The sequence below is a fragment of the Papio anubis genome, chromosome 16, assembly GCF_008728515.1.
Source record: "Papio anubis isolate 15944 chromosome 16, Panubis1.0, whole genome shotgun sequence".
NCBI lineage: Eukaryota > Metazoa > Chordata > Mammalia > Primates > Cercopithecidae > Papio > Papio anubis.
In genome coordinates, this window is record NC_044991.1 from 73,665,266 (window position 1) to 73,684,520 (window position 19,255).

At 39.8% G+C, this 19,255-nt stretch overlaps 1 protein-coding gene across 2 annotated transcripts in view; it reads right to left on the reverse strand.

Annotated features, from left to right (window-relative positions):
* Positions 1 to 3,983: 3,983 nt before the first annotated feature.
* ZNF334 (zinc finger protein 334) overlaps positions 3,984 to 19,255 on the reverse strand; it is a 43,878-nt gene continuing 28,606 nt past the window's right edge. Inside the window, exons 8-10 of one of the 2 annotated variants that reach the window (XR_652273.4) lie at positions 8,792 to 8,979; positions 7,961 to 8,025; positions 3,984 to 4,832 (exon numbers count right to left, since the gene is read on the reverse strand). The gene's annotated coding sequence lies outside the window, so the exon portion shown is untranslated. The remainder of the gene's footprint in view (positions 4,833 to 7,960; positions 8,026 to 8,791; positions 8,980 to 19,255) is intronic. The other variant, XR_004179098.1, reaches the window with a different exon arrangement.

Sequence of the window (19,255 nt, forward strand, 5' to 3'; positions counted from 1 at the left end):
TGCAGTGAGCCAAGATCGTGCCACTGCACTCCAGCCTGGGCGACAGAGCGAGACTCTGTCAAAAAAAAAAAAAAAAAAAAGCTGGGCGCGGTGGCTCACGCCTGTAATCCCAGCACTTTGGGAGGCCGAGGCAGGTGGATCATCTGAGGTCGGGAGTTTGAGACTAGCCTGACCAACATGGAGAAACCCCACCTCTACTAAAAATACAAAATTAGCTGGGCATGGTGGTGCATGCCCGTAATCCCAGCTACTCAGGAAGGCTGAGGCAGGAGAATCGCTTGAACCCGGGAGGCGGAGGTTGCAGTGAGCTGAGATCACGCCATTGCACTCCAGCCTGGGCAACAAGAGGAAAACTCCGTCTAAAAAAAAAAAAATTAGACTATGAAAAAGATGAAATTTCTGGGAAAGAGGGGGAAATCATGTTAGGAAACTAGAGGTGTTGGTGGGAGAGAGGATTATCTGTCTAGCACATACAGCCTATAACACATAAATTTCATGTAGACTTTTGGCTTAACATTTTTAACAGTAAACCAGGAGGATTCTAGAGAAAATATAAAAAAATTTTCTTGCCTAATCTCTAGGTAAGAATACCAAGCCATCAAAGGCAGTGGCCACAAAAGAAATGACTGCCAAATTTTACTCTAGACAATTTAAAATCTTGCTTTTAGAAACAAGTAAAAAGACACTTAGAAAATACATTTGTTAAGTATATGAAAGAAATGGTTTGTTGACTTCATTTAATTATCTCTTACACATTTATAAGAAGATTACACTACCATAAAAATGATCTATGAATATGAAGGGTAAGTAATAAAAGGGAAATGCAAATGAAGAATAAATATGTGAAAAGAGGCCATAAACTACAAATTAAAAATGCAAATGTTTATTTATTTATTTATTTTTTGAGACAGAGTCTCACTCTGTCACCCAGGCTTGAGTGCAGTGGCTCCATCTAAGCTCATTACAAACTCCGCCTCCTGGGTTCATGCAATTCTCCTGCCTCAGCCTCCCGAGTAGCTGAGATTACAGGTGCGTACCAGCAAACCTGGATAATTTTTGTATTTTTAGTAGAAATGAGGTTTGCCATTTTGGCCAAGCTGGTCTTGAACTCCTGACCTCAGGTGATCCGTCTGCCTCAGCCTCCCAAAGTGCTAGGATTACAGGCGTGAGCCACCACACCTGGCCAAAAATGCAAATGTTTACATACACTTTCTGGCCTTTATAGTTGGCAGATTATAAAGAAAAATGATATATAGGATGGGTATCAGTTTGGGAAAATGTTAATTCTGATAATTTTTTTGGAATATAATTTCTAAAACAAATTATATTTGTTGGAGGCCACTCCACACCAAGTTGGAGACCACTCCACACCAGATTTAAAATGAGCATGAACTTTAATAGAGCAATTCTATTTCTATTAATGTGCCCTAAGGAAATAGCTGTCCAAAGATATGTGTGTAGGTACCTTTCTCACAGTTCATGTTAACAGCAATACGCTGTAAAAAATCTAAATGTGAAAAAAGGATAAAATAACTTGTAGGAATCTATAAGGTGAGATGCTAGGTACCCATTAAAAATTATAATGCAGGTGACTTCCTGCTGACAAGGATATAAAAGAAAAAACACATAATGTAGGGATATTCTAAGTGATATGGGTGGAGTTTACAATATTTTTAAATAAAATGTACTTTACACACAAAAATAAGGCATTGGGGTTTTTTTTTGTAAAAATAACACATATTTCCTAAGGGTTTAAATATATATGTAAATACTAAACACAGGGAAAAAAATTGAACCAAAAGAAAAATTAAAAATCGACTTCATCCTCACACATAACAATAGCACAGTCTATGCCAGGATTTTGTTTACAAAGGCCTAGGAAATTCAAAACCTGCATCATTCAACACTAATATCCCCCTAGGAATAGACATGGAATAGAGAGGAGGCATTCTCAGGGGCATAAATTTACATTATTTGTGGAATATATGTACGCTAATGCTGCCTTTTAAATTTTCTCAGCTTTAGATCTGATGTTGTATTGAGTGTTCTCCACTAAATTAACTGCACAGTGCATTGTGGTGTTGGTTTAAGTATCTTTGTAGTATATTATAACATCTAATTTCCACTTCAAAGTAATTGATCTTCATGAATTTTTTTTTTAAACCCTCTAAAAGCTCCATTGTTTAATGAATATTTGGATGGGACTGGTGTAGTAATTAAAATACTTAACATTTTAATAAAAGTAAATGTTAAAATAACTACGTTACAAAATCATTTAGAATATTCTAAAGCATTAGTAACAATGTGTTCATCACAGGACACTAGCAGTCATGGATCTGAATGTTAAATGAGTCTATTGTAGTTTATATGCTAAAGTGATATGGCCAAGTGTCACTGAAGTAACCAAAGTTCACAATTAGTGTTCTTCACTGCTTATAAGTGATATGACTCCTTACAAATTTTAGAAACTTTGGGAGATCTGTAAGATACTGAAATTCGTATCTAATATTGATGTCGGGCAGGCAAGCCCCCAGATTAGGGCTTAGCCCAGGATGGTTTTTGGTGAGCTGGTGGTGTTGGACAGCAACTTTTACTGAAGTGGCGGTGCACAGCTGCAGCAGAAATACTGCTTGTGGAGTGGGGTTCCCTGATAGATGGTGTGCGCAGAGTAGCAGCTCAGGGGCACTTCCACAGTTGTGTTTATACCCACAGTTTTTTTTTTTTTTTTTTGAGACAGAGTCTTGCTCTGTCGCCCAGGCTGGAGTGCAATGGTGCAATCTCGGCTCACTGCAACCTCCGCCTCCCAGGTTCAAGTGATTCTTCCACCTCAGCCTCCTGAGTAGCTGAGATTACAGGCACCCGCCATCATGCCTGGCTAATTTTTTTTTTTTTTTTGTAGAGATGGGGTTTCAGCATGTTGACCAGGGTGGTCTTGAACTCCTGACCTCAGGTGATTTGCCCGCCTCAGCCTCCCACCCAAGTATTGGGATTATGGGCGTGAGCCACCGCCCTGGGCCTATACCCACTTTTAATTATATGCACATTAACAGTCAGATTATGCAGAGATATTTAGAAAAAGGGTGGTAATCTCCAGGTTGTCAGGCCATTGCCATGGAAAGAGGCTGTAACTTCCAGTGTTGCCACGGCAACGGTAAACTGACATGGCACTCACTGGTAGGCATGTCTTATGGAGAGGGGCTTTTGCTTCTTCCCTGTTTCAGTTAGTCTTTAACTTGGTCTGCAGTCTGAACCTGCCTCTGGAGCCGAATCCCACCTCCTACCTCAATATGAGACATAATTATTAATATGATCATTCTTTGGCCTCATTTCAAATTTGTATAATTGAAATTCCTGTACTATAGGTGGCACTGTACTAAGTATTTTCGATAGTTTCATTTGAAATGTAGAGATATAAATACTTGGAAATAAAGTCAAGAATACACACTGACCTGATGACAGTACTTATTTCTCTAGAGATGATCAACATAAATGGGACCTCTTGCTAATATTTTACTCTTTTCATCAACAAAAACATGTACTCATTTTATTTGATACATAATTAAAAATTGACCATGTGAAAATAATGGTATCAGTAGACGACACTATACCTGTAATAAGAAAAACCCAGAATCATAATCAAAAACTATCCCCCAAACTGGGAGGGAGCCAAGAGACCAAAAAATGAGTTAGGCAAGTCCAGTTTGGCAAGTAGATGAGTTTATTAGGACTTACATATAAGGCACTCCTGGACAGCAGGGGGACAGCTTTAGAGATCCACCCTGCCTCCCAGCCCTAAGCTACTTTTTTTTTTTTTTTTTTTTGAGACGGAGTCTCGCTCTGTCGCCCAGGCTGGAGTGCAGTAGCCCGATCTCAGCTCACTGCAAGCTCCGCCTCCCAGGTTCACGCCATTCTCCTGCCTGAGCTTCCTGAGTAGCTGGGACTACAGGTGCCTGCCACCACACCTGGCTAATTTTTTAATATTGTTTAGTAGAGACGGGGTTTCACCGTGTTAACCAGGATGGTCTTGATCTCCTGACCTTCTGATCTGCCTACCTCGGCCTCCCAAAGTGCTGGGATTACAGACGTGAGCCACCGCGCCCAGCCCCTAAGCTACTTTTAAACAAATTTTCTGGCTTTTTGCCGACCATGTGTGCAATAAGACTGTTTTCTTGTAGATTCTTAGATACTCTCTGGGATGCTTGGGTTCACAGGGACACCTGCTCCTTGGCTGGGCACCATGACCTTGGCTCACTGGCTGGCCTTCAGGGTTCAAGCAGCAGACATACACCCTTAAGCAAACTGATGGGGGACCCATCACACTAGAGTACCACACTTGCTTAACCATATTATGAATGGGTTGGAGAATTCTAAGCTGTCTTTGCCCTTGGCTGGTGACTTCTCATATCTCATCCTCACAACTGCTACCCTTAAAATAGGGACAAGATTCACCTCACTCAGGCTTTTGTATGTAAAATAGTAGAGCTCCCAGAGCTCCTAGGACAATGCCTATCTAATATAAAATAGGTGCTCCACAAAAGACAGTTAATTTCAACTTCTCTCATTTTACAGAGAAAGAAACTAGGGCCAAAGAGGGACAGTGAGTTTTTCAAGGCCCTACAGTAATTTTTATGAGTTGAGGCTGAAGCGTAGGTCCCCTGGCTGGCTGCCAATTCCCTCCCACTAGGAGATCTCCCACCACCCCCTTATTGGCTCCATCTTTCCTCCTCCTACCTTGCCTTCCACCCAAATGGTCCTTCAAGTGAAGCAAGCACTAATTCCAGGTCTCAGTTATTTCCTTCCATTTTACCAGAGAGGAACCCAAGGGACAGAGTCTGTTGAGACAAGTCCAAAGATAAACACTATCCTTTTATGCCAATTATATTTTACCTTTTCTTTACACTTTAACCACCCAAGCATGCATTCATAAACACTCTATTTCATGCATCTGTAAACACTCTATTTTAGCTTTGCCTGTTACTTGAAGTCCAGGTACATGGAAAAACACTTCACATGCTCCCTTGTGTCTATGCTTGTGACATTTGTTCATGTTACCATGTTTAGCATGTTATTTTTATCACTGTACAATATTTCAGTATATGAGTATACTGCCATGTAATTATCCATTCTACTTCTAATGGATGTTTGAATTTTTCCAGTTTATAGACATTATAGTGCTACTATGAACATTCTTGTACACAAATTCTGGTGAACAAAAGCATGACTTTCCATAAGATATTACCTAGGACTGTAATTGCTAAGTTATAGGGTACAGATATCTTCAATTTTAGTAGATAATGCTAAAATGTCTTCTTTTTGGAAATTGTAAAAATATACTCTTCACCAACAATGTGTGTGATTCCAGTTGTTCCACATTCTTGCCAAAACTTGGTATTGTCAATCATTTTAGTTTTAGCCAATCCTTTTAATTTTAGGTGGTTGTGTGGTACCATGTCATTTTGGGATTAATTAGATTTCTCACAATTACTGATGAGGTTGAGCACCTTTTCTACACCTATTGCCCATGTTGATATTGGGTGTGTGTGACATGCCGATTCAAGTATTTTGCTGATTTTTAAAATTGGGTTGTCTGCTATCAATTCAAAAAGGTTTTGTGTATATACAGTGTAAGAACACTGTGTCAGGTGTATTTATTGCCAATACTTTCTTCCATTCTTTGGCTTGCCTCTTTTACTCTTAAAGGTGTCTTTTGAGAACAGGAGTTCTTAATTTTAATGTAGTCAAATTTATCAATCTTTTCCTTTTTGGTTAATGTGGTTTTGTCCTATTTAAGACATCATTTCCTACTTCAGATTCATGAAAATATTGTCCTATTATATCAGCTAATGCTTTGTTTTACTTTTCACAATTAGACATGAATTCACATGTGATTGATTTAAGTATATGGTGAAAGGTAGATTTATTTTTCTCTCATATAATTTCCCAGATGACTCAACACCATCTATTGAAAAGACCATTCCTTCCTCACTGCTCTGCAGTATGGCTTTTTTCATAAGCTATATAGGTTTATTTCTGGGTTCTATATTTTGTTTCTGTCCTTTGGTTATCTGTTCTTATGCCAATACCATACTTAACTACTGTAATTTTAAAATAAGTCTTAATATCTGGTAGTATAAGTCTCTTAACTTTGTTCTTCAAGATTGGCTGGGCTATTCTTGGCCTTTTGCATTTCTAGGTACATTGTAATGTCAGCTTATCAATTTCCACTAAAAACCTTGCTAGGAGTTTGATAGGGATTGCATTGAATTTATCAATTAACTTGTCAAATCTTGACATCTTTACAATATTTAGTTTTTCAATTCATGGACATAGTAATCACATTTATTTAGGTCTTTAGTTTTCCTAAGCCCTCCAAGTGCCCACTCATGTCTTTCTGGCATAATAGCAAAGTCCTCACTTTGACTTATGAGGCCCTAAATGATCTGTTTCCTGTTAACTCTTTTGACCTTCTCCCCTGCTACTCCACCCCTTGTGAATGTAGTCCAGCTATGGTGGCCTTCTTGCTGTTCTAGACCCTGAAGAGACAGCAGTGAACATACGCAAAAAGCTCTCCCCTTACGAAGTTCCCCATTCCAGTGAGGAAAACAGATAACAAACCATATCAATAAATAAAATACATAGTAAGTTAAATGGTGATGTGTAGAAGAGAAAAACATATACAGTAGGGGGAAGAAATACGAAATGGCAGGAGGTTAACATTTTAGATAGAGTGGCCAAGGAAGACCTGAGAAGATGGCTTTTAAGTCAATATTTTAAGAAAGCGAGCAAAATAACCATGTGGATTCCAGGAGGAAGGGTCTCCCAGGCAGAGAAATCAGAAAGTGTAAAAACTCTAGGACAGCCTAAATAGCTCCTTGTGTTCAAGGATCGGTAAGAAAGCTACTGAAGCTGAAAAAGAAGAGAGCTAAAGGATTAACAGGAGAATAGCTCAAGTAGGTAGGGTCTCATAAGGAAGAGTGAAGATTTAGGCTTTTAATCTGGCTCACGTCGGGGCCACCAGAATGCTTAGAGCAGTGAGTGACTCTGTCTGAACTCTGTTTTAAAGGGATTGCCCTGACTGCATGGGGGCAATGGCAGAACCAGTAATCCAGATGAGAGACAATGGTGGCTTGGATTGGAGTCGTTATCAGTGAAATCATGGGAAGAGGTCAAATTCTTAATATATTTGGCAGGTAATCTGACAGGATTTGTTGATTACTAGATGTGGATATATTAGAAACAGAGAAGTCGGGGTTGACGCCTCAGCCTAAGCAACTGATTTAATTCTTTTGGTAGTTGTAGAGCTATTCATATTTTCTATTTCTTTCTGGATCAGTCAGTCAATTTTAGTAACTTTTATTTTCTAAAAGTTTATCTATTTGGTCCACTTTTACTGGCATAAATTGTTCATCCCTCTCTTTTATGGTGTTTTAAATGTATGCATCATTTATAAATAAAACTTATTTTTATTTGAAAGGATTCATTTCTTCTGTTTATTAGGCTACCCTCATATTCCAGTATTCATTATTTGTACCTTTCCTTTTCTGTTCTAAGTAAGTTTCAATAGTGTTAATTTTATTAGTCTTTTTAAATAACTGAATTTTGACTTTGTTGCTTCCTTGCATTTTATGTTTTCTATTTCAGATTGCTATTTGGTATTCTTTGTTTATACTTTGTTTTGTTGTTCCAATATCTTGAGATAAGTGCTTCATTATTACTTTTTTCTTGTATTCTTTTCAATTGTATGCATGTAAGATGATAAACTTCTCCCTAAGAACTGCTCTAACTGTACCTTGATAGACAGTTCTTTCTTATGATTCAGTTCAAATTATCTTTTTATTTCCTTTAGTTTGATAATCCCATTCAAGATCATTCATTCTTCATCTCCTTCTTTCCTCACTTTCCCAGATTTTAATCGTGCATTTAAAAATGGAGAACATATTATCTAAATACAGGCTCCTACCTGCTAAGGATACATTCGTCAATGAACAAGATAGACAAATCCTGGTCCCTCATGGAGTGTACATTCTAGTGAGGAAGACAAACCAATTACAAATGTATAGGGTAGCTATAAAGTTGGGAAACATGAGTAAATATTTTACTTTATGTGAGCATGTTTTATAATATATTAACACCTGCACTTGACAGAGTAGGGGAAGGTCACCCAAAGTGAGTCTACTGTGATTGTATGTTACCCCATTATGCCAGAATGCAGAGGGACTGGTTTGATGATTAATTTTCAAAGATGGATTGGGTGATATGGCCACATGGAATTGGCTGTGGATTCTCCAGATCTTAAACTCATCAATTACTTCTTCTGAGGGATGCTAAATGCACTGGTGAGTCTTGTGAAAATCAGAGTCAAGGCCGGGCGCTGTGGCTCATACCTGTAATCCCAGCACTCTGGGAGGCTAAGGTGGGTGGATCACGAGGTCAAGAGTTCGAGACCAGCCTGGCCAACATGGCGAAACCCTGTCTCTACAAAAAATACAAAAATTAGCTGGGTATGGTGGCACGTGCCTGTAGTCACAGCTACTTGGGAGGCTGAGGCAGAACAATCACTTGAACCCAAGAGGTGGAGGTTGCAGTGAGCCAAGGCCGTGCCACTGCACTCCAGCCTGGGCAACAGAGTGAGACTCTGCCTCAAAAAAAAAAAAAAAAAAAAAAAAAAAAAACACGGGGAAATCAGAGTCAATGCACACTGAACCACACATTGCTAACTAGGGAGAAGAATCTGAATATATTGTAACATCGGTAAACAATTATACATATATATATATATATATATACTCACCTATATCCAGGATTTATGGCCATCATGTAGATTGATGAGGAGTCAACGGCCAGAATAATTTGATCATGCTGATTCAAGGCCACATCTGCAGGAGTTTAAAGTCCTGTATAGAGGCCTACCACCTCTGCAAGATGCCTTGAAGTCTTTTTGCTCAAATTCTCCCTTTGTATATTGGGGCTAAAGCAAATCTAGAACAAAGAATTACTGTCAAGGCTAAGTGTAAAGTATGTGAAGTATAAAGAGTAAAATGCTAAACAGACAAAGTCTTCAATAGATACAATGACTGCATAATGTATTGCTCTAACCAGGGCACCTTTGGGGGCAAATCGGGGTGCAAATAATTTCTCTAATTGACACAAGCTTCTATCACCTTGGTTAAATTAGGAGCTATGGTAACCCACATCAAAAATGGTAGTTTAATGAGAGAGATAGAGAGAAGAGAAGGGGGGGTGAAGGGACAGAAAGGAACAGAAACAGAGGCATAGATAGATTATCAAAGCTGACAGGAGCTTCCAGTATCATCCAGTACTTATTCTCACCCTGTGGTTTACATGCCCTAAGGAAACTGTGGGTCTATTCCAACAAGTAAAGGAAACCACAGGATTTACTTGGCATATCTCCTTGGAGGACAAATTATACTTAATGTCACATAATAGAAGCCATTACTATTCTATGAAAAATATAAATACGGAGCAAATCACAAAATCATTTATTTAAAAAAAAAAAAAAAAACTAACCTTTTCAACAAATGGTGCTGGAGCAATTGGATATCCATAGACTTAAAAAACCAAACCTTGACTTAAACCTCAAACTTTATACAAAAATGAACTCAAAATGAATCAAAGACATAAATGTAAAACTATAAAACTTTTAGGAAAAGTAAAAATCTTTAGACTGGAAACAAAAACATGATCCATAAAAGAAGATATTTATAAATTAGACCTCATCAAAATTAAAAACTTTTGCTCTGTGAAAGACAAGTGAAGAGAATGAAATGACAAACTACAAAGTGGGAGAACATATTTGCAAACTACACGTTTGACGAAGGGTTGGTATCTAATATATACAAAGACCTCTTGACACTCAACAGCAGGCCAGGCGCGGTGGCTCACGCCTGTAATCCCAGCACTTTGGGAGGCCGAGGCGGGCAGATCACCAGGTCAGGAGATTAAGACCATCCTGGCTAACACGGTGAAACCCTGTCTCTACTAAAAACACAAAAAATTAGCCGGGCATGGCATCGGGCGCCTGTAGTCCCAGGAGGCTGAGGCAGGAGAACGGTGTGAACCCAGGAGGCAGAGCTTGCAGTGAGCCGAGATCCCACTACTGCATTCTAGCCTGGACAACAGAGTGAGACTCTGTCTCAAAAAAAAAAGAAAAAAAAAATCCAATTAGAAAGTGGGAAAAAGACATGAGAGGATATTTCACTGACAAGGACACACAGATGGAAAATAAGCACATGAAAAATGTTCAACATCATTAGCCAGTAAGGAAATGCAAATTAAAACCATAGTGTGATATCACTACATGCCTATCAAAATGGCTAAAATAAAAAACAGTAACACCACTAAGTACTGGCAAGGATGTGGTGAGACTGGATCACTCACACATTGCTGGTGGGAATGTAAAATGGTACAACCACTCTGGAAAACAGTTTGGCAGTATCTTATGTGCAATTACTCTACAACCTGGCAATTTTACTACTGGGCATTTATCCCAGAAAATAAAAACATATGTTAACACAAAAACCTATACACTAATTTTCATAGTAGCTTCATTTGTAATAGCCCCAAACAGGAAGCAGCTCAGATGTCTTTCAAGGGTAAATCATTAAACAAATGGCATACATCCATACCATGGAATACTTCTCGGCAATAACAAGAAGCAAATTATCAATACATATAGTGACTTGGATGAATCTCCAGGGAATTATGTTGATGATAAAAACCAATCCCAGAAGTTATATACTGTATGATAATATTTATATAACATTCTTGAAACGATAACATTTTAGAAATGGAGAAGAGATTAACAGTTAGTTGGGACAGGAGAGAGGGTGGGGGGACAGTGGTTGTGGTTATTGAAGAAGCAAATGTGGGTAACACCAGAGATCCTGGAGGTGATGAAAATGTTCTGTAACATGACAATGGTGGTGAATACTAGAACCTACACATGATAAAACTGTATAGAATTAACACACATATACAAACGAAGTAAAGCTAAGGAAATCTGAATAAGATTGGAGAATTTTATCAACCTCAATATCCTGGTTTTAATATTGTACTATAATTTTGCAGATAACTGCAGAGAATAAAATGTGAAAAATAGGAGGGTACAGGGAATTGGTGGTTGAAGCTGGATAGGTAAATGTGGCAGGTGGGGAAGGCACCGTTTTAGGAATCTGCACTTTGGCTAGGTGTATGTCGTCAAAGAGCCTAACAGTCTAGTCTTTTTTTTTTTTTTTTTAAGCGACAGGGTCTTACTCTGTTGCCCAGGCTAGAGTGCAGTGATGTGATCATAGCTCACTGCTGCCTCGAATGCTGGGGCTCAAGTGATCTCACCTCAGCCTCCCAAGGAGCTCGGACTATAGGCACATGCCACCATACCTGGAATTTTAAAATTGTTTGTAGAGACAAGGTCTTGTTATGTTGCCCAGGATGGTCTCAAACTTCTGGCCTCAGGAAATCCTCCTGCCTCAGCCTTGTAAAGTGCTAGGATTACAGGTATGAGCCACCATGGCTGGCCTAGAGCCTGGTCTTTTAGAGTCTGATGGATTTGAGGATGGAGCTCAGTGCTATCCCTCACCAGCTGTGTTACTGTGGGCAAAATTGCTTATTTTTTTAATCCTCCCTTTTCTCATCTCCAGAATAAGAAGATTGCAAAATAATAATTCCCTCTAGGGTGCCTGTGTCAGTTAATGAGATCGTGAATAGGGACACGCTTAGCACTCAGTATCTTCCTGCAGCTTGCCAAAATAGCCACAGTGTATACAAAAATGTAAGTATCTTTCTGTATAACTGGGCTACAAACGATGGTAGAAAACATAATCATACCACTCCAAGGTCATTTCACATCTTCATGTTTACAACAGGCTATTCTGAAATAGTCATTCGATTGAGAAATTAAATTCTGTTTTCAACATTCACATGTGCTCTCTGGTACATTCTCTCCTCTCAAGCACTCCCTCTCCCTTTCCTCTGATTTTGCCTCAGAATTACAGTTGTCAATGAAAAGAGTCAAACTCTGTAAAATATTTGAAGAGATGTATTCTGAGCCAAATATGAGTAACCAATGGCCCATAACACAGCCTTCAGGAGATCCCAAAAACATGTGCCCAAGGTGGTCAGGCTACAACTTGGTTTTACACATTTTAGGGGCATAAAAGACATTAATCAATACAAATAAGATGTACATTGGTTCAGTCTGGGAAGGTAGGACAACTGGAAGCCAGGGGCTTCCAGGTCATAAGCAGATTCAAATACTTTCTGAGCGGCAATTGGTTGAAAGGGTTAAGTTATTGTCTAAAGACTTAGAATCAATGGAAAGGAATGTCTGGGCTAAGATAAGGGATTATGGAGACCAAGTTTTTATCATGCAGGCAAAGTCTCCAGGTAGCTGGCTTCAGAGAGAATACATTATAAATGCTTCTTATCAGACTTAAAGAGTCTTCTCTCAGTAATTTCAAAAGGCAGGAGGGTATAATGAGGCACGTCTGACCCCACTTCCCATCATGGCCTGAACTAGTTTTTCAGGTTAACTTCGGAATTTACTTTGCCAAGAGGAGGGGTCCATTCCAGCGGTTGGAGGGCTTAGAATTTTATTTTTGGTTGACACAGTCTTCGTGCAGGGAAGCACTTAAAAAAAAAAAAATGAAGGAACAAGGGAATGTGTGTCAGGTCTGGGTGCTGGTGGCTGGGCCCTGCTGGCCTCTGTAGGGGCATTTCACCCCTTTGGGTCTTTGGTTTAGGCTTCAGTCCTGCTGCATCCTCTGCTGGGGTCGTTTAGTCACCCCCGCCTTTAGATGCAAGTGAGCATCTGGGCCCACTGTCCTCCTATGAGGCCTCTGGTCCAGATGTCCTCACCCTATGCTCACCTCACCCCATCCCTGGCCACTCTCAGTCTCTGGCTCTCTGTATCACTTATCTATTACTGCTAGAACAAATGCCTGCAAACTTAGTGGCTCAAAATAAAAACTTCTCTTAGAGGTCTAGATGTTAGAAGTCCAAAGCAGGTCTCACGGGGCTAAAATCAAGGTGCTGGCAAGACTTGGTTTTATACATTTTAGGGACACAAAAGACATTAATCAATACAAATAAGATGTACATTGGTTCAGTCTTTCTGAAGGCTCTAGGGGGGAACCTGTCTCCCTGCCTTTTCCTGCTTCTGGAGGCTCTTACTTGTCTTTTATTATCTGATTTTCTTGCCTCCCTCTTTTAAGGACCCTTTTGATTATATCAGACCCACCTGGATAATCCAGGATAATTGCCCCAACTCAGGATTCTGTAAGCCAAAACAAAACTCCCAGGCCCCCCAACAGACTGAACAGGGAGTCAAGTGAAACCTGAAAAATGATATTCACAATCATGATGGGAGGGAAGGGAGGTTGGACACACCTCGTTATACCCTCTCCCTTTTGGAGTTCAGCAGAACTAACCAGCATTAACACTAAAATAGAGATCACGAGACTGACAAAACAGACTACGGCAATAAGAGATCAAATTCCATCCTGACTCTGGTGTAGCATCACATGACAGATATCAGACCCTGAAGGAAATCAAAATATTTTACCCCAAAATACATTTCTCTGACATTTTGAAATGGCCCTGCAAAGCTGTCTTTTGTGGGGAAAATTCTGCATCTGTAGAGAACCTCCATTAATGCAGCCCAGTCTTTCTGGGATCTAGGAGAGATTAACTAAGAGTCTGACAACTTTAAGGTCTGAAAAGAGACATTTACCATCTATTCTCGCTGAAGCCTGCTGCCTGGAGGCTTCATCTACATAGTAAGAACCTTGGCTTTCACAACTCCCCCCACCCACTTAACTAAAGCATTTCTTTCTACTAACTTCAAGTCTGTAGTTTAACTCTTTCAACCCATTGCCAATCAGACAATTTTTGAATCCACCTATGACCTGTAAGCTCCCCAACTCTTTGAGATGTCTCACCTTTCCAGGCCAAATCAATCTATTCCTTACACGTATTGATCTATGTCTTTGCCTGTAACTTCTGTCTCCCTTAACCATATAAAACCAAACTGTAACCTGACCTCCTTGAGCACACTTTCTCAGGACCCCCTGAGACTCTTCCTGGAGCCACGGTCACTCATATTGGCTTAGAATAAACTCCTTTACATATTTTACAGTTTGGGTTTTTCGTTTACAATTATTAATCACGTTTGCCAACTAAGGTCACATATTCACAGGTTCTGGGGGTTAGGATGTGGACATCTTTGGGGGGGCAATTGTTCCACCTTCCATACCATCCTATTATTCCCAATCCCTTTCTGGGACAAGCAGCACACACTGGATTCCCCCAGGTCACTGATGGGTCATGGAGAAGTGGAGGTGCTACTTTATGCTGTCCTACTGCTCAAAGTGCCAAACTGCCTCTCCTCTTCCATGCAGCTGCCTCGTGGGGGTGAGAGGCACCAGGTGAGGCCTCTTATCTCAGATATTCAAGTGGAAAGAGTGGCACAAGCCTATCTGGGGTGTGTGTTATATGACATCATGCCTGGGGTACATAGTAGGCATGAATAAAGAGCACTGGGGAATTTTCAGCCTAAGCCTTGATGTGACAATCCTGCATTCCCCAATCCTTCCCTGTTCCCACTATAATCAGGACCAACAGAGCTGAATCCTACAGGTAGTGAGCTGGGCTTGATTAGGAAATGAGAAGGTTCTGGGTGTGATGATCTAGGTTCTATATAGGTAGGCTCAGATGCGCGCTGGGCCTGCTAGCTGTATTGGAGTTGATCTGAGAAGGTGAGTTCAAGCTCTGTTTCAGTGGGTGGCAGGGAAAGTTTTGTTCAAGACAGATCTGGAAAACAGAGTCTCACACTTTGACACATAGGGAGAGACCCCAATATCCAAAATCCCAGCTGCTGTAGCACAACCGTGGGCTCTCCTGAGGGCCCAGAAGGAGAGAGAACCTGAAGGCCACGGTTGGTATGCTGTTATGGATTTCTGGTTTCCTCTGTGTGTGTGGTTGGGCGTGGGGGTTGGGGTACCTGATGTCACATACTTCTGTCCTCAATTTTAAGGTGTGGCTTCTCGAGTCTGTGCTCCCCGAGAACAGGAGGTGAAGAATGAAAAGGAAAATGGCTCGGTCATTTCTAGAGGTGATATCACAGGTGAATTGCTTACTTCTGATTTCCTTCCTAAAATACCAATTTACAGCGCGGAAGACATTTTGCATTTGTTCCACAAGGGTGCAGTTCCCCATTCTGGTGATGAGGTGACAGTTAGAGGGGCAACAGAGGGGACCTAAATAACCCAGAAGCTTTCTTTAGTGACCCAAGATTTAGTATTCATTCAACAAACTGCTCAATGACTGCCCCAAGATTGAGGATTCATTCAACAAACTACTAAAGGACTGACTGACCAAGGGGAGTCATCAGAGCAGGTCTTCTAGGCATGAATTTGTTTGAAAACTTTCAGGCTGAAAAATAGGAGTCCCCGGGGATAGTGAGTTCAGGCTGAAGTCGAACAGCTTGCATGTGTTGGGGGTGCAGGGAGCAATGGCTTAACTTGATGTCAAATCTATGGGAGAGCTGGAGCAGTGCACAGGCAGTCAGGTGGCTGGGATGAAGGTGGAGGGATGCCCCCATATTTCTGGGTAACAAGAGGGCACTGGTCCTGACAGACTTAAAATCCAACACATCAAACTATGCTAATTAAAATAACATAGAAATGATAATACATTGATGGATAAACAGAAGAAAACAGAAGGCCAGATACACATTGTGGTAGAATGAACAATCTCCCCCACTCATTGCAAGATGTCCCCATCCTAGTCCCCATCCTGGAAGCTGCGAATGTGTTATTTTACATGGAAAAAGGGACTTTGCAGGTGTGATTAAGTTGAGGATCTTCAGATGGGGGTTTCTCTTGGGTTGTCTGGGTGGGCCTGAAATGTAATCACTGGGTCTTTGTAAGAAACAGGCAGGGGGATGCTAAGTTGCTGGCTTTGAAGACAGGATAGGGCTGGCCACAAGCCAAGGAATGCAGGTGGTTTCTAGAAAGCTAGAAAAGTTGAGGAATCAGATTCTTCCTAGAGCCTGCAGTGGGGACACAGCACTGCTAACCCATATTGTACTTCTAAACTCCAGAACTGTAAGATTATAAATTTGTGTTGTTTTAAGCCATGAAGTTGGTGGTAATTTGTTATGGCAGCAGTAAGAAACATTTCCCACTAATCCACATATTTAGGGCCACATATTTAAAAGAACTGAGTAAATGACGGAGATCACGTTTACGTTAGAGGACAGGCTGATTTAATCGTGGCATTAAATAACAATGTCCAAATATAATAGCTAGAATTCCACTGAATCATAAATGAATTTACCAAAACATCTTTTAAAATGAAGTCTGAAGACATTTTCATCCCTCAGTCAGGCAGACCTGAGTTAAATTTTACTTCTGTAATTTTTAATTTTTGAAATTATATAAGAAATCTATCAATGTATGATGTTCTTTTTAACTATGCAGATGAAGAATTTTTTCAAAGTCCTTTTTAATCGCTAACCCTACTCACCACTGTCCTCAGTTTTATACACAGTAGATCTTTTTTTATTGGTATGTCTATATTCTGTAACTTTTTAAGTTTTGTAATTTATTTTGGAGATGTTTCCATAGCAGTACACATAGATGGCCCTTATTCTCAACATCTGCAATGTGTTCTGCAGCGTGAATTGTCTTGTTTTTGGACCTTTCTCCTGTTTACAGATCTCTATGTTTGCAGTATTTCAGTGGTAGACATAATGTCGCCATGAAGTCTGCATATTCTTGAACTTTAAGAAAGCTATCTAGACTTAGAATTTCTGAGTCAAGGGCATTCACCTCTAACCATCTGAGATGTTAACAAGTCATGCTCCAAAAGTACTATGCAGACTTTGAAGTCCACAAATCAGTGTGACTTTCGGCTTGGTTCCATCCCTTAGAAACACTGGATAGTATCCAGGTTTTAAATGTTGTGACTGTCTTGCCAAAACAAGCATGACTTGCTGCTAATATTATGTGCATTTAATTGAGAACAGTTTATCGACTTATTGATTATTTGTATGCTTTCTTCAGTGAACTTTTCATTCATATACTTTAGGCATTTGTCTAGTCTGCAGCTTCTATTTTTTTTCTTATTGATCTGTATAAATTCCGAATTAGTTCCTTGTTGGTTGTACAACATACTAATTTGTTTTTTCTGTGTCCCTTTTATTTTTTCAGAGAGCTTTCTTTCTCTTTATAAGGTCGATTTTATTATTTCCTTTTATCTGGCACTTGAGTCTTTAAGAAATTTTTCTATTGTAAGTTTGAAAATCCTCATTTTCAAACATTTTAATAGTTTCAATAATTATCTTTTATTTCATCTGGAACATATTCTCATAGTCAGGGAGGGATCTTGCTCTCCCCCTACTAATGGATATTCAGTTATTACCTCAGTATTCATTGAACTGTTTCCCAACAGACTTGCAGGTCATCTTTTTTAGGTAGTAAACATTTCTATATTTGCATCTGTTTCTGGGCTCTTTCTTTGTTCTCATCTGTGCTGATGACATTCCTAACCCACTCGAATTACTACAACTTGACTCCACACTCTGGCAAGAACAAGACCTTCATTAACTTTTCATGTAAAAACTAGTCTGTCACATTTTTCCCTTGTGTGAAAATCATGTATCCATTTATCACATTTTACAAAAATAATCTTAATGGATTTTTTTAAATGGAGAGACTATTGAATTTATGTATATACTTGGGAGACCTGACATGGTTCTAGTATTACTTGCAAAGAACTTTTGACTGCTCATATTGAGAGACTCTGTCAAATCTTTAGTTTTGACTGATTTATAATACCGGTCCAAAACCCAGTAGGTTCAAGACTCAAGAAGAGCTGCTGCTTAAGTTTCAGTCTGAAACAGAAAGAGACCGATGTCCCAGCTCACACTGTCAGGCAGGATGAATTCCCTTATCATTCTGCCTGGGTGGGATTCTGACTTAGAGGTATTTGGTCATAATCCCACAGATGGTAGCTCTACCCTATTGACTCAGCCACGCATGTACACCAAATGTCTGTTTCCTTAGCTGTTACTTTATCATGAGGATAAGTAATTTTGTCTTCCTAAACTCTACAAGAGTAAATAATACTTTTATTGTTTGCACTTTGTTATAGTTTTTTGGCTACATATTCAAACGTATCCTTATATCCTGTCTGCCTCCTTAGAATGCCCAATTTGAAAGATATCTACCGGGCCACGTGGAGGCATGTATACATACAAAATACAAATTGTTATTTCAGGAGTTGGTGAAATTTAGAGATGTGGCCGTGGTCTTCTCACCAGATGAGTGGGATCATCTGAACCCTGAAGAGAGAAACCTGTATAGAGATGTGATGCTGGATAACTGTAAATACCTTGCGTCTTTGGGTAAGGAAGGTCTTGTTAGTTCATAATTGCCCATGGGAGGATTTTTTTCCTTCTGTGCAAATATCTGCAAAATTCCCTGAAAATGTTCAGTTGAATTTTATAACTTCATATTCTTCAGTAAAGTATTGTAGCTCTGTTTTAAGAGAAGACATTTTCGTCTTGGGATGATACAAGCTTCCTATTCCCCATTGTCTTCAAAATCATCACACCATTCTCCAAAACTATAGTCTGAGGCTGTCATATGCCTAAGAAACAGCTGGGGAATGGTTTAAAATGTAGATGGTCTTTTATATAAAAACACTGCTTTAGAGGTTCTGGGAAGATTGAGATGTTAACGAGATTCCTCATCACCAAAAATGTGGGTCTAAATTCTGTAATAACCACAGCATGGTCAATATCATTTATTTTTCTTAGGAAACTGGACTTATAAGGCACACGTGATGTCCTCTTTGAAGCAAGGGAAAGAGCCCTGGATGATGCAGAGAGAGGTGACAGGTGTTCCCTGCCCAGGTAAGAAGCAGATGGAAGTCATCACAGCTCACACCTCAGCTCAGAGTAACCTGGACACTCCCCCTCCAACCCCCACCAAGAGGTGACAGGAGAAGAGCTTTCCCCTGGGCTTCTGTCCTTGAGTTTCCAAAGGAATCTTTACCCTACATTTATCACTCTCCCTGTACCCTTTCTGTTATAACTCTAGTCTTAGGACAGTAAATGGTGTGCTGGTAAAAGTTTGGAATTTAAGTTACTACCCAAATGGATAAAAGGATGAATAGCTGAATTGGTCAGAAAGCTTGTCAGTGATTACAATAAATGAACAGGTTAGCTCGGAAA